This window comes from Pinus tabuliformis, chromosome X (genome assembly GCF_031772625.1).
Source record: "Pinus tabuliformis cultivar Carrire ecotype Pingquan chromosome X, CPIR1, whole genome shotgun sequence".
Lineage (NCBI taxonomy): Eukaryota > Viridiplantae > Streptophyta > Pinopsida > Pinales > Pinaceae > Pinus > Pinus tabuliformis.
This window is the reverse complement of record NC_142308.1, coordinates 734,534,439-734,547,826: the sequence shown is the minus strand read 5'-3', so window position 1 is coordinate 734,547,826 and position 13,388 is coordinate 734,534,439. Positions and strand designations below refer to the sequence as shown.

Below are 13,388 nucleotides of genomic sequence, written 5' to 3'. Positions count from 1 at the left end.
TAAATTTTTTTCTAGGACCTTGAACTTCTCACCCATCCTTAGGGCTTTCTGCATTTCTTCTCTCTGTTGTATTTGGGCAAGCTTACATTCAGTTTCTAAGCTTGCCACTTTCTCCTTAAGCCTTTTAAGTTCTGTTGCCTAGATGGACATTTCCTCCATGGCTTTTATCAACTCTATTGTTTTCTCTGTAGATGTACCTGCTGTTGTAGACTCAGTTGTGACTAGCAGTGTTGTGGTAAGTGGAGCAGTTGACGCCAAATATGCTGCCAATGTTGAAGGAACTGTAGTTGTTATTATGGGAATCGTAGTTGTAGAAATGGTGGCTAGTTCACTTTGTTTGGATTGAATCAATGTGTCCAATTCTTTCTCTATTTCTTTCAGCTAGTCATTTAGCTTTAGGACCAAGTCCATAAGCTCTTCTTGTCCTTTTTGTGTCTCCAGGACTTCTATTGTCTGTGGATGATGTAGGGGTGGAATTATGAGTTGCTTCTTCAAAGCAGTTGTGTCATCATTCTTCTTCTTTTTCAGTCTTTCAGTGGCCTTTACATCTTTGGGATCGTGTCCCAACTCAATGATTAAGTCCTCTAAGGACTTGATTTTGGTGTCTTTTGCCTATGAAGAGGCCTTTTCCAATTGGAACTAAGCTAATATGTTATTTAGGGAATTTTGCAATTGGTGAGCTGCGATGGCTTTCCCTGTCAAGGTGGAGTAAATCATCTCCCATGTCTAATTGTGAACCTCAATCTGGTCAATAGGATGTATGTCCTTTTCCAGTACTTCGAAACCTATCTTTTTGAAGTCAGCTGCTGTTCTTGGTTGCTGAGTAGTAGGCTTCATAAATGTCATCTACATTTTTCCTTCTTTAACATCATAGGCTGACATAAGCCTTGTCTAGCTTGTAGGTGCCATCTTTAGGTACTGTGCATAAGTCTGGGATTTTAGCCTCTCATTCCTAGCCTTTATATCCTTGTACCTTTCCCTGTCAGCTGGGATCTTGAATGAGGACACTTCAAAAATCTTGTTAGAATCAGTCTTGTTAGTCCTCTGTCAGAGCCAAATTCACCAAGGTTCATTTCTCGTCATTTGCCATCATCAAATGCCATTTTGGTCAAAAAGAGTTATTTTAATTCTTGAGTCCAGGGTTTTGTCTCCAGAAGTGTGAAATAGCGCTTGCAGGCCAGAGGGAGGTTCAGTAAGTTTTTATTTCAGGAACGTCATCGTCAATAATGCGAGATTGTTCTTCTTCAAAACCCTGTTTTGAAGAAGAAATCATCAAATGTGTTTTTGTAGTAAATATGTAATTTGTCAAAATGTTTTGAAGTTGTACAGCTCTTCAATGGCAGCAGCTATAGCTGCTCCTTTCCCTGCAAAAGCAAAAACAGAAGAACCATCATTTTAGCTAAAGAAGGTCAGAGAAGAAAATGAAAGACTCGAAGGAATTTGCGGTGGAAAATATATTGTTTGAAGGCAAGTCAGAATATCAATATGTGATGGTATTTCAGTCAGTAACATATGGGAAAGTGCTTGTTCTGGATAAGGTGATTCAGTTGACAGAGAAAGATGAATGTGCATACCATGAGATGATAGCTCTTCTTCCACTTTGTTCTATTTCATCTCCCAGAAAGGTATTGGTCGTTGGAGGAGGTGATGGGGGAGTTCTTCGAGAAATATGTTGACACAGTTCGATGGAACAAATTGATATATGTGAAATTGATGAAATGGTTATAAATGTATCCAAACAATTTTTCCCAAACGTTGTTGTAGGCTATGATCATCCTTGTGTAAGGCTTCATATCGGTGATGGAACTGCCTTTTTTGAGGGAATGTTTGGCCGAAATTTATGATGCAATTATTGTAGACTCTACTGATCTAGTAGGTCCCGCACAGGAACTATTTGGAAAACCATTTTATGAAACAGTGTCCAGAGCATTGAGGCCTGGAGGCGTAGTTATAAGTCAGGCAGAAAGCTTGTGGTTACATATGCATGTTATTCAAGATATTGTCACAACGTGCAGGCAGACTTTCAAGGGCTCTGTTCACTATACATGGACATCAGTTCCAACATATCCAAGTGGCGCAATTGGTTTTGTGATTTGCTCAAGTGAAGGACCACCAGTAGATTTCAAAAATCCTGTTAATCCCATTAAAGAGCAGTGCTATATTAAATTGTAAAGAAAATCCATTGTTTTTGACAACCTATCTGCATGTCAAACATTCACAAAAATCCAAAGGAGAAAGCCGAATTTGGAGGTTGAAGAGTGAATTTCAGTGTTGGAGAGGTCGACAGTGTGTTGACAGTGCGCGTGGTGCAAACAAGGAGCACGCGTCGTATAGGATGCGTGCGGCACACAGGTAGAGGGACATGTGACTTATAAAGCGTAGGTGATGGGTCCTCCTGGAGTTTTGGTGTCGGTGAAACCCACAGAACTTGAGTTTTCCTAAAAAGGGGAGAATAAATCTTTTACTATAACATTCCTTGCAGAATTTGATACAAAGGTTTATCATTCGAATTCAAAAAGTCCGAGGAAACATTACAAAAACAGATTTGAGAAGAGAAAAATCAAAATCCATGGCTAGATGAGAGATTTTCCATTCATTTGTAGGCCAAGAAAGCGAAGAGGAAACAATTCAAAGCGAGTTTAGTGCGTAAGAGTGAAATTGGGTGAAGATGGATGAAGTTTGCTCAGCGCGGCGCACTGGAAGAAGGCGCGGCGCACATAGGCCGTGCGGTGCAATGGGCGCAAATCCGCAGTGTAATTTTACACTGGCGCGACGCACCCACATGGCGTGGCGCACTGGGCAGCCTGCGCGGCGCACAGAGCCGACACACGCAAAAAATTGGCATTTGTCCCATAAATCCAAACAACTCGATACAAAAGTTATACTTTCTAACCTGGTTCCTAAGATTCTGGATTTGCTATAGATTGTGGAGGCGGACAAATGACTTATGCTACAGGAGATGTGTTTGAGCAGGAGGATTCATTGGCTCATGGCTTGTCAAGCTGCTCCTTGCCAAAGGCTATACTGTAAGAGGAGCAGTTCACAGCAACCCAACAGATGATGGGCGTAAGTATGAAACATTTAAGAGAGATGGAAGGAGCAAAAGAGAGGCCTGAGATTTTTAAAGCTGATATTCTCGATTACCAGGCTTTGGTCACAGTTATCCGAGGCTGCCCCGGTGTTTTCCACACAGCTTGTCTTATAAGTAATGATCCTGAGCGAGTTATAGAGCCAGTAGTGAGCGGAACCAGGAACGTTCTGGAGGCGTGTGTAGAAATGGGAGTGAAACATGTGGTAGTTGCATCTTCTATTGGTGCGGTTTACATGGATCCTCACAGAGACCCACTCGCCATAGTCGGTGATGAATGTTGGAGCGATTTGGACTATTGCAAAAAAACTAAGAATTTGTATTGGTATGCAAAGATCTGGGCAGAGAAAGCAAGCCACTGAAACCGAGATGCGTGAAAGAATAACACAAAGTTGCTTAGAAAAAGCCTTGCAAGCTTCTTCCATGATCCATCTTGAGAGAAAACAGAATGGTTATTTGGAAGAAATGCTTCCAAACTGTGTTAGCAATGAACGTGTAGCTGCTTTGCGTGGTCACCGAATCCCAGCAAAAGGGAATCCGCAGATTGTCAAATCCTGAGAGGATTGGGATGAGAATTTTATGGTGCTCCATATAGCTCCGAATGCCAATTTTTATGTACAAATCCAGGCATTCAAAAAACAGAATGACATTTCCAAAAATCGTTATCGAAACTGCTTCCATTTTTTTCTATTTTCAACAACACAAAGAGACCTGGTGAGGTTCTGGTGGTATTCGTGGTGAAATCATCAGAAATCAAACCGCCCATGAAGATTACATGCGATACATGTGGCGTTTGAAACAAGTCCACCAGATTCATAAATTTTTTTCACACCTGATCATGCACAACAGTTATCAGATGCGCCTGATTTGTTAATCGTCAGGTGGATAAATGGAGCGAATATATGGAAATAGGGATTTGAATCCCTCATGATGGTTTTTACTCAACCATGTGTATTTTTGGCAAACAGAAAGAAAAGGGAGCTGAAACGGTCAAAGCATCAAACGCCCGAATGTAAACGTTGATATCCATCGTGGCAGAAAAAAAAAAAAATAGATTCGATTGCTTATGGTTATCTTCAGTTATGGGATCTATGCTACAAGTGTTGCTTCTTGAAGTTTTAGGCCTTTTATTGTTTCTTATTTGGCAATCATCTGGAAAGGAGAATCCCCTCGAGCCTTGGGAAAGGTAATAATCTTAGATATATAGACCTGTCGATGAGTAATTTAATGGGCAGTATACCAAGGAATTTGGGCAGTTATCAAATGCCGGAGGCAGTGATGGGGTAACTACAGTTGGCTCACTATACAGGTGACAATGCATTATTCAAAAATCGATTCCATAATGGCATACCACAAACAAAGGCATTTTTGCTCGCAGTAATCTTTTGGAATGTGATTACCAACGACATGGTTCACTTCCAAATTATCAAACCAAAAACGAAATCCAAGATTCCTCACGCTATTTAAAGACACTTTTCTACAACAGTTTGATTTTAAAGAGACAAGTCGAACAACTTCCGATGTGTGCCTCAGTGGAAAGAATGTGTCGCTACAAGCATAATTCAGCTGCAACAAATTCTTAAGTACCATGTAGTTTGGGTTTACTATGCAGGTCCAACCATGGTTCTCAAACCAAACAAACGAGTTCTTGAAAATGGAAAAGTTCATCAAACTGCTAAATACCAAAAGCCATTGGAATATGATCTCGACCAAACAGTTGGACTTGAGTTCGTTCCATGTAAATTTTCTAGCAAAACATGTCTACAATAACGTGTACAACTAGACAACTTGAAAAAATTGTGTGCGGATGAATCACTGAGTTCTTCTGGTTTTACAAGCCTTGCTAATAGCAATAGTTGTAATGATGATACTTCTTTAGAGAAGGATGAATTAGAAGAGAAGCTAGTGGAAGTTGTGAAGACCAAGAACAATGTTTCTGCATTGGGCACATGTCTGCAATCTATAACAACTCACAAAGAAACTTTTAATAGTTTCTCAAAGAGGCTGGAACATGCTATCCCCACAGAAGCTGAACTTAAAGATAGTCAGATTAGCGTTTGCAGTCTCAAACATGAAAAATGCATAGAGTATCGATTTGACATGCCAACTGAAGAAGTAGCGGAGTTTGTGTTACCTAATGGAGCTATCGGTGGTTCCATTATGTGTGAATATGGCATCCAAATGCATGAGAAGGTCTCCATTGGACATCAAGCTAAGGACATGGAAACATGCAAATCAGTATCAAATGTTGGCAACAACAGGTGTAAAGTTCCAGAAGATCTGGATTTTGACCCAGTCTCTGTTTCTCCAAGCTTCAAAAACAACATGGCTGATTGTGAGACAATGGATCAAGCATGCAAAGGGTCTGTGAACATGGAAAAATATTTGTCGTCACCTTCTGTTGCTGAATGTGGGGGCCTTTGTTCCAGAACGTATGTAGACTCTGATTGTAGTGAATGTGAAGGTGAACACTATGTTCACTATGAATCAAGTGCAGGTCTTGGCTTGCTTTTCTTTGGAGCATGTTTCTCGTAAGAAGGTTCCTATAGGGCCATAATTTCAAGCTGACTTACCTGTATGTATACCTCAATCCCGGGTGTTTCTATCTGATGCCTATGATAGAATGTCATCCCAACCATGTCAAGATGTTATCTCAAATGATGATGACAAATACTTCCAGGGTTTGATTGGCTATCAAGTGTGGCCCTTTGTGGGATCAAATGGTATCATTACCAAGGATGCTGTAGGACAAGGCAGATCTACATATTGCAACTGTCAATAATAAAATTCTATAAGGTGTGTCAAAGATCATATTGAAGCAGAACGGGAGATGCTGAAAATAAAGCTTGGAGAAGCATTCTATTCATGGGGATTTCATGACATGGGTGAAAGTGTGTCAGAAAAATGGACAAAAGTGGAAGAACAAACATTTCAGGATCTTGTGAATATGAATCCCATATCATCAAACAAGAATTTTTGGAATTATCTATCCGTGGCCTTTCCATCAAGAAGCAAAAAGGAGCTGGTCAGTTACTATTTCAATGTGTTTGTACTGCGTCGACGGGCTTTTCAAAATAGGTTAGACCCAGATAACATTGACAGTGATGATGATGAAGCAGATTGTACAAACTCGGAAAATGGAATGAGTGAGGGACTCTTGATGACTGAGTAGGATGATGATTCAGTGGATGAATTTGATGCGTCAGAAGGTGATGAATTGGTTGCAAGATCAGATGATGAAATGATAGATACAATGGATGATCAATGTTGAGGACAAAGGAAGGTGAAAATTCAAAAAAACTAAATGCCTAAATATAAAACAAAGATATTTACAACAAAGGAATAGGATCCTATTTCCTATTTTCGACTTCAGATATGATCTACAGCTACAATTGTCGCCTTTTTATTGGTCATCAAAGAGTTTCAAGTGGAATAATGAAATGTTGTTCTGTCTATAGAATAGATGGACGGTTCATTTCATATCCTCAGGGTTTTAGTTGTAACAACTCTCCATTTGGATCGATTTGTTTTCTCATAGTGGAGCTTATTTATTGCATAAAAAATCATTTGTAAAGGGTTCTGAGTTCTGGGAAATGGTGGAGGAATAACTCAACGTTTGGCTATACAGATTGACAGAGAAATAATTAAATGGCACAGCTCTGATTTATAAGATTCTTGTGGTATGAGTTTTGGCATGTGTTTTTCTCTCTGTTTCATATGTATCCTGTGGTGTTTTGCATTTCATTCATGATCATTTCCAGCTGAATACTTTTAAGTGAGAAAGGTAGAATTCAATCATTGCTCTACCTTGAGGAAGTGTTCAGTCTTTATGTGTTTTCTCCTGCCTGGAAAGGATTCGTACATTAATGCCCTTTTCAGCTTTCTTAAACAGTCTTTTCACCCCATTTAAATTCAATTCGATTGCTAAAACCTCATGCTTATCTCGCCTTATGAAATATCCTGTGCCTTTGGTTAAATCTCTGATCATGCTGCCCTTGTCCCATGCAGCCCAGCAACTTAGTCATTAAATCAAATATCCCTCATTCAAATTCATTTTACTAGCCTAAATCAGTTCCCATTTTAAGTCATCTCAGACTCTATTGATCATTTTATCGAGATAGACCTGGAGAGAGCCCTCTCCTGTCCTCGTAGGGCTAGCTACGAGGTTGAGCTTGGTTTGATGTTGCCTTGAACCTCGCCTTCATTCAGCCTGAGGCAGATTCGAGCGCTAACAACTCTGATGCCTTTCCAACATCTGAGTATTTGATGTGGAAGGTTCTAGTGTGCCCCCAGAGGGAGTGGCAGGCCTGCTTCTTTCTCTTTCTGTGCTAGTGGCCCCAACTATTTCTTTTGTGAATTCCTATTCAGAGACATTATTTAACCTTTGCCTTTGGACTAGGCTAGTCTTTGCATATGTCTATGTGGTTGCCTTGCCTGTAGTAATAGCCTCTTCCCTATTTCTTTTGAGGCTTTCCTCCTCATTTAGAGGAGTTTGAAAGGTATGGGAAGTACTCATGATAGGCTTTGGTATACCTATTTGATTTAATTCCTTTGATAGGCCTGGATGTTCTGACTCTTCTTGCACCTGGGATTCTTCTTCTGTATGTGATTCACTCTGTTCCTGAGATGCTCCCGGTGTCTGTGATTCTTCTTGGATTTGTGATTCTCCTTGGACTTGAGATTCTCCTGGCACTTGCAGGAAAGTACCTTCATCAAGACTTTTCTCTAGATCAATTAGAGAATTTTCAACTGCAACTTTAATGCTATCTCTATCCACTAAAGTATTCTCCACCCATTCCAATTAATTTGCATATTTTTGTATTTCAGGGATTCGGTAGTGAATGTAGGGAGCCATTTTGTTTTTCTGCCTTCTGTTGCAGCTGAAGTCACAGGGATCATATCTCCACATGAAGCTTTGTTTTAGTTTAAGTCTCTGAAGGATTTCCTCTGCTTCTTTCCCAGCTTCTCGGCTATTACATACAAAGGGGCCTAGTTGATCTTTGATTCTGAGCTGGGCCTTCTTTTTGGCCTTAACAAAATGCACCTCATCTGAGTTGATTATCTGTCTGTATTACTCCAGAGCAAATAACCTCATTGTGAGGTGTCTAGACAGTTTATATGGGGCCAACTCACAACCATAGATCCTAATTTCTGTGTGATTTTTGTAGAAGCACCAATCTCCCACTTTGTGTTGTTTTGACAGCTGCAAGATCCTCCTGATGTCTGAACTGATTCTTGGAGGAGGACTTCCTAGCAGCATGGTCACCACAGGATGTACAAAAAGATCTATGAAGTCTGTGTATGGATATGGTGAGTCATACTTATGGATCAGAGGAGTCCAAAAAATCACTAACCTAGGGTGACCTTTAGTATCATGCTTTTGGAGAGTGAAGGGGAACTTGTCAGCTTGGTAATATTGGAAAAGGTGGTACAAAACTGAGGAATACTTGAATACTCTCTCATTACTCATCCTAAGAAATTGGCATGCATTTTATCAGCTATGAATTTGGCATAATCATACATGAAAACAGGAGGCTGTCCTGGAGAGAAAATGGACATGAAGGCTAAGATGATTTCCTCTATGTACTCACTGGTGGTATAGCCTAAAACACAAGAAATCATTGCTACTATGTCCCAACCAAATGGGGAAAACATGGTAGACACATATGGAGGAGGATCTTTTGGGATATGCTTTTCCTCCTTGATGAAGGTTTGGAACATCTTAGGAAGTTTGGCGGTGGTAAGCTTTGGGAATCTACCTAGTAGGTCTCCAATTGAAATAGGGGTTAAGTTCTGTGCTGGCTGTAGTTGCAGCATTTCATTAATTGACTCAGCAGTGTTAGAAAATTATATATTACAGAGCAATGGAACACATAATATTGCATAAATATAAACACAGAAAATGTATAAAACAAGAGAGACACAGATATACGTGGTTCACCCAGTTCGGGCTACGTCCACGGAGAAACAACCAGTCCTTCTTTTATTATATTATCCAGTAAATTGAAGAGATACAATGTATAGCAGATCTGCTGTAACACCCTCTTCGCTCTCAATCTCCTCTCTCTTCCTCACTCAGAATACAAATCTACATAGACACAATACAATTCCCTCATATATAGTGAGTGGTTGCCTTCTAGGGCAAAAAACCCTAAACTAAACATAACTTCTATCGTCACTGTATAACCTGCCCAACTCCTGCTTCTTACCTAGTTCATCCAGAAACCTTTGTAACCAAATCATTTCTTTACTAGCCTCTGTAGCAGCAAGATACTTTGCTTCTGTTGTTGAAAGTGAAACAACACTTTGGATTTTTGAAACCCAATTGACAGCTATTCCACTTACAATAAACACATGCCCTGTTGTGCTCCTCCTGTTATCTCTATCACCTGCCATATCTGCATCAACATATCCCTGTAGAGCAATGTTTGAACCACCAAAGCATAATGCTTGATTTGTGGTACCTCTCAAATACCTGAGAATCCACTTCACTGCCATCCAATGTTCTTTTCCTGGATTGTTCATCTACCTGCTTACAACTCCCACTGCATGTGCAATATCAGGCCTTGTGTAGACCATTGCATACATTAAGATTCCAACTATTGATGCATATGGAACTTTAGACATATGAGCCATTTCTTCCTGAGTCTTGGGACACGCCTCCTTAATTAATTTGAAATGGCTAGCCAAAGGTATACTAACTAGTTTTTCATTCTGCATATTAAACCTTTTCAACACCTTTTCTATCTACTCACTTTGAGACAATGTTAATTTGTGATTCTTCCTGTCTCTAGTTATTCTCATACCAAGGATTTGTTTGCAGCACCCAAATCCTTCATTGCAAATGAGTTTGCCAATTTCCTTTTGAGAACATTTATTTCCTGCATGTTAGAACCTTCAACAAGCATCTCATCTACATACAATAACAATATAATATAGCTGCCATCATTTTTCCTTTTGAGATAAACACAATGATCAGAGTGACATCTAGTATAACCTTGTTCAGACATAAACCTATCAAATTTTAGATACCACTGCCGGCATTAAACCCTGTGTTGTCATTTCCTTTGAAATATTAAATGCTACCGACACCGCTAGGCACAACCGTATTGTTCCAAGTGCCTTTCTGTCCATAATATCCCATTCTGTGTCTATCATACTCGTCGGCTTCTTAGTCTTTCCCCTCAATGGTAGGTACAGATCTCTCTGATACAGATAATATTCCATCTGCATCTTCCACAGCTGGTAGTTTTGTCCATTGAATTTTTCAACCCTAAACCTACCATCTTGTTGTAGGGAAAAGTATCCGATTCGGATGACCCTATCCCACTCTAAGGGTGATAGTACCTCAGCAACAACTGTAAAGAAAACTACTTAAGGTTTACTTCTTTATGAAATCAAGAGAGAATGAAGAAATGCACTAACCGTTGCCTTGCGCTTAATGTCGAATCCAAACTCTTCTCTTTGCTTGCTTGCTCCCAGCTCCTTGCTCTTTTGCTGGCCCAGCTACAATGAGATCCTGAAAAATAACAAAGAAGGAAACTACAAGAAGCATGCAATCATAACTGATTCAAGGATTAGCATAAATCAAATATACAATTATCACAACACATCATTGAAACAAGTGCATATAGAAGAACCTCAATAGCTTTTATTAATGGAAGAAGTAAAGTTCTGAGAGTGTTACAACCATTGAAGGCCCCAATCCAGCAACACCTCCCAGCAGAAAGAATTTCTCCTCTTCACCTCCTTCAAGCAATCACCCAATAGCTCTATAGTGAAACCAACAGCATATCATTACTTTGCACAAAATTCCAGCCTCCTGAGCTCATAGGAGAGAGCTCAATATATAGATGAATTGAGAAAGGATGAGTCAACTTGCAACTGATGTGTAGCTGCCTTGTGTCCTCTCTCTCTTCAGTTGATCTTCAGTTCTTGAGTCCACTTGGAGAACCTTGCTTCCACTTGGAGAAACAGAGCCTCTGACTCATCACAAGGCGAAATCCCTGATCCAAGTGTCATTTTTGGAAGATTCCAGAGCAATGACTCAGTGTGCCACTTGTCCCATCTCGCTCAGCGCAGGTGGCCTTTGTTCTACCTGCTTTGCAACGCAGGTACACCATGGAGGAGTTGAGTTTCAGCGCAGAAGCCTAGTGGAGCACCTGCTTTGATTTCAGGATTGCTTGTTTTTTGAGTGTTTTCAGGTGGAGAACTGATCTGAGAGCTGTTGGTTTGCTGACCTTGTTCCTCTAGGGGTAGGAACATCATGTTTAGGGACTTTGGATCCCTTGGATTATTGACAATTCATGCCTGATGCTGCAAGGCACAAAATTGTCTATAACACATCTTCCGCCATTGCTCCCACTCGAACTTGGAACCCTTCTCTCCTGCGAGTTTATCAACCAAATAGACCTTCGGCTCTGATACCAGTTGTTAGAAAATTATATATTACGGAGCAATGGAACACATAATATTGCATAAATATAAACGCATAAAACGCATAAAACAAGAAAGACACAGACATACGTGGTTCACCTAGTTTCGGCTATGTCCACGGAGAAACAGCCAGTCCTTCCTTTATTATATTATCCAACAAACTAAAGAGATACAACCTACAAAAGATCGCTATAACACCCTCTTCGCTCTCAATCTCCTCTCTCTTCCTCACTCAGAATACAGATCTACATAGACACAATACAATTCCCTCATATATAGTGAGGGGTTGCCTTCTAGGGAAAAATTCCCTACACTAAACATAACTTCTACCGTCAGATCATCTGCCTAATGAACGGCCTAGATTGACTAGAAATTACTAGACTTTTACAAGGCATTTTTACAACTATTTTTAGCTTCGGGGGCGCTGCCCCCAAACCCCCCAACCGGGGGGGACAAGTCCCCTCCACACCTCCCCGCATGGAGGGGTGTACAGTCTTCTTGGGGTATACATCTGGCTGAAACCTTTGAATATAAAAGATAATTAGGCTCCACACCCAACAATCTCCCACTTGGAGATTGATTATAGCAACTCCACCACTGCTTCATTTGTTAGGCAATAACTCCACTTTGGACCTGGCTATTTCTCATCTTTTTCATCATACTTGAAGAGCAATTGAAGCTGAGAAGATTCTCAGTTTCTCCCTGGTTACAAATTTTGTTAGCATATCAGTAGGATTCTGTCTAGTGTGTATCTTTTCCAGCTTCAACTGTCCATCTTCCAATGCTGACCGTATGAAATGGTAATTGAGTTGTATATGTTTAGTCTTGGAATGAAATGCAGAGTTCTTTGCAAGATGTATGGCACTCTGGCTGTCACTGTATAACCTGCTCAACTCCTGCTTCTTACCTAATTCATCCATAAACCTTTGTAACCAAATCATTTTTTTACTAGCCTCCATAGCAGCAACATACTCTGCTTCTGTTGTTGAAAGTGCAACAACACTTTGGATTTTTGAAACCCAATTGACAGCTATTCCACCTATAGTAAACACATATTCTGTTGTGCTCCTCCTGTTATCTCTATCACCTGCCATATCTGCATCAACGTATCCCTGTAGAGCAATGTTTGAACCACCAAAGCATAATTCAAATACCTGAGAATCCACTTCACTGCCATCCAATGTTCTTTTCCTAGATTGTTCATGTACCTGCTTACAACTCCCACTGCATGTGCAATATCAGGCCTTGTGCAGACCATTGCATACATTAAGCTTCCAAATATTGATGCATATGGAACTTTAGACATATGAGCCATTTCTTCTTGATTCTTGGGACATGCCTCCTTACTTAATTTGAAATGGCTAGCCAAAGGTATACTAACTAGTTTTGCATTCTGCATATTGAACCTTTTCAACACCTTTTCTATGTACTCACTTTGATACAATGTTAATTTGCGATTCTTCCTGTCTCTAGTTATTCTCATACCAAGGATTTGTTTTGCAGCACCCAAATCCTTCATTGCAAATGAGTTTGCTAATTTCCTTTTGAGCACATTTATTTCCTGCATGTTAGAACCTACAACAAGCATGTCATCCACATACAATAACAATATAATATCGCTGCCATCATTTTTCCTTTTGAGATAAACACAATGATCAGAGTGACATCTAGTATAACCTTGTTCAGACATAAACCTATCAAATTTTAGATACCATTGCCTTGGAGCCTATTTTAAGCCATGCAAGCTCTTCTTCAACCTGCAGACTAGTTTCTCCTTCCCTTTTACCTCATATCCTTGTGGCTGCTGCATATATATCTCTTCCTCCAAATCCCCATGGAGAAAGGTTGTCTTTACATCTAACTA

General features: G+C 40.1%; 1 pseudogene; it reads left to right on the top strand.

Annotated features, from left to right (window-relative positions):
• The first annotated feature begins 1,421 nt into the window (after positions 1 to 1,421).
• On the top strand, positions 1,422 to 2,172 carry LOC149142021 (spermidine synthase 1 pseudogene; annotated as a pseudogene).
• The last annotated feature ends 11,216 nt before the right edge of the window (positions 2,173 to 13,388 follow it).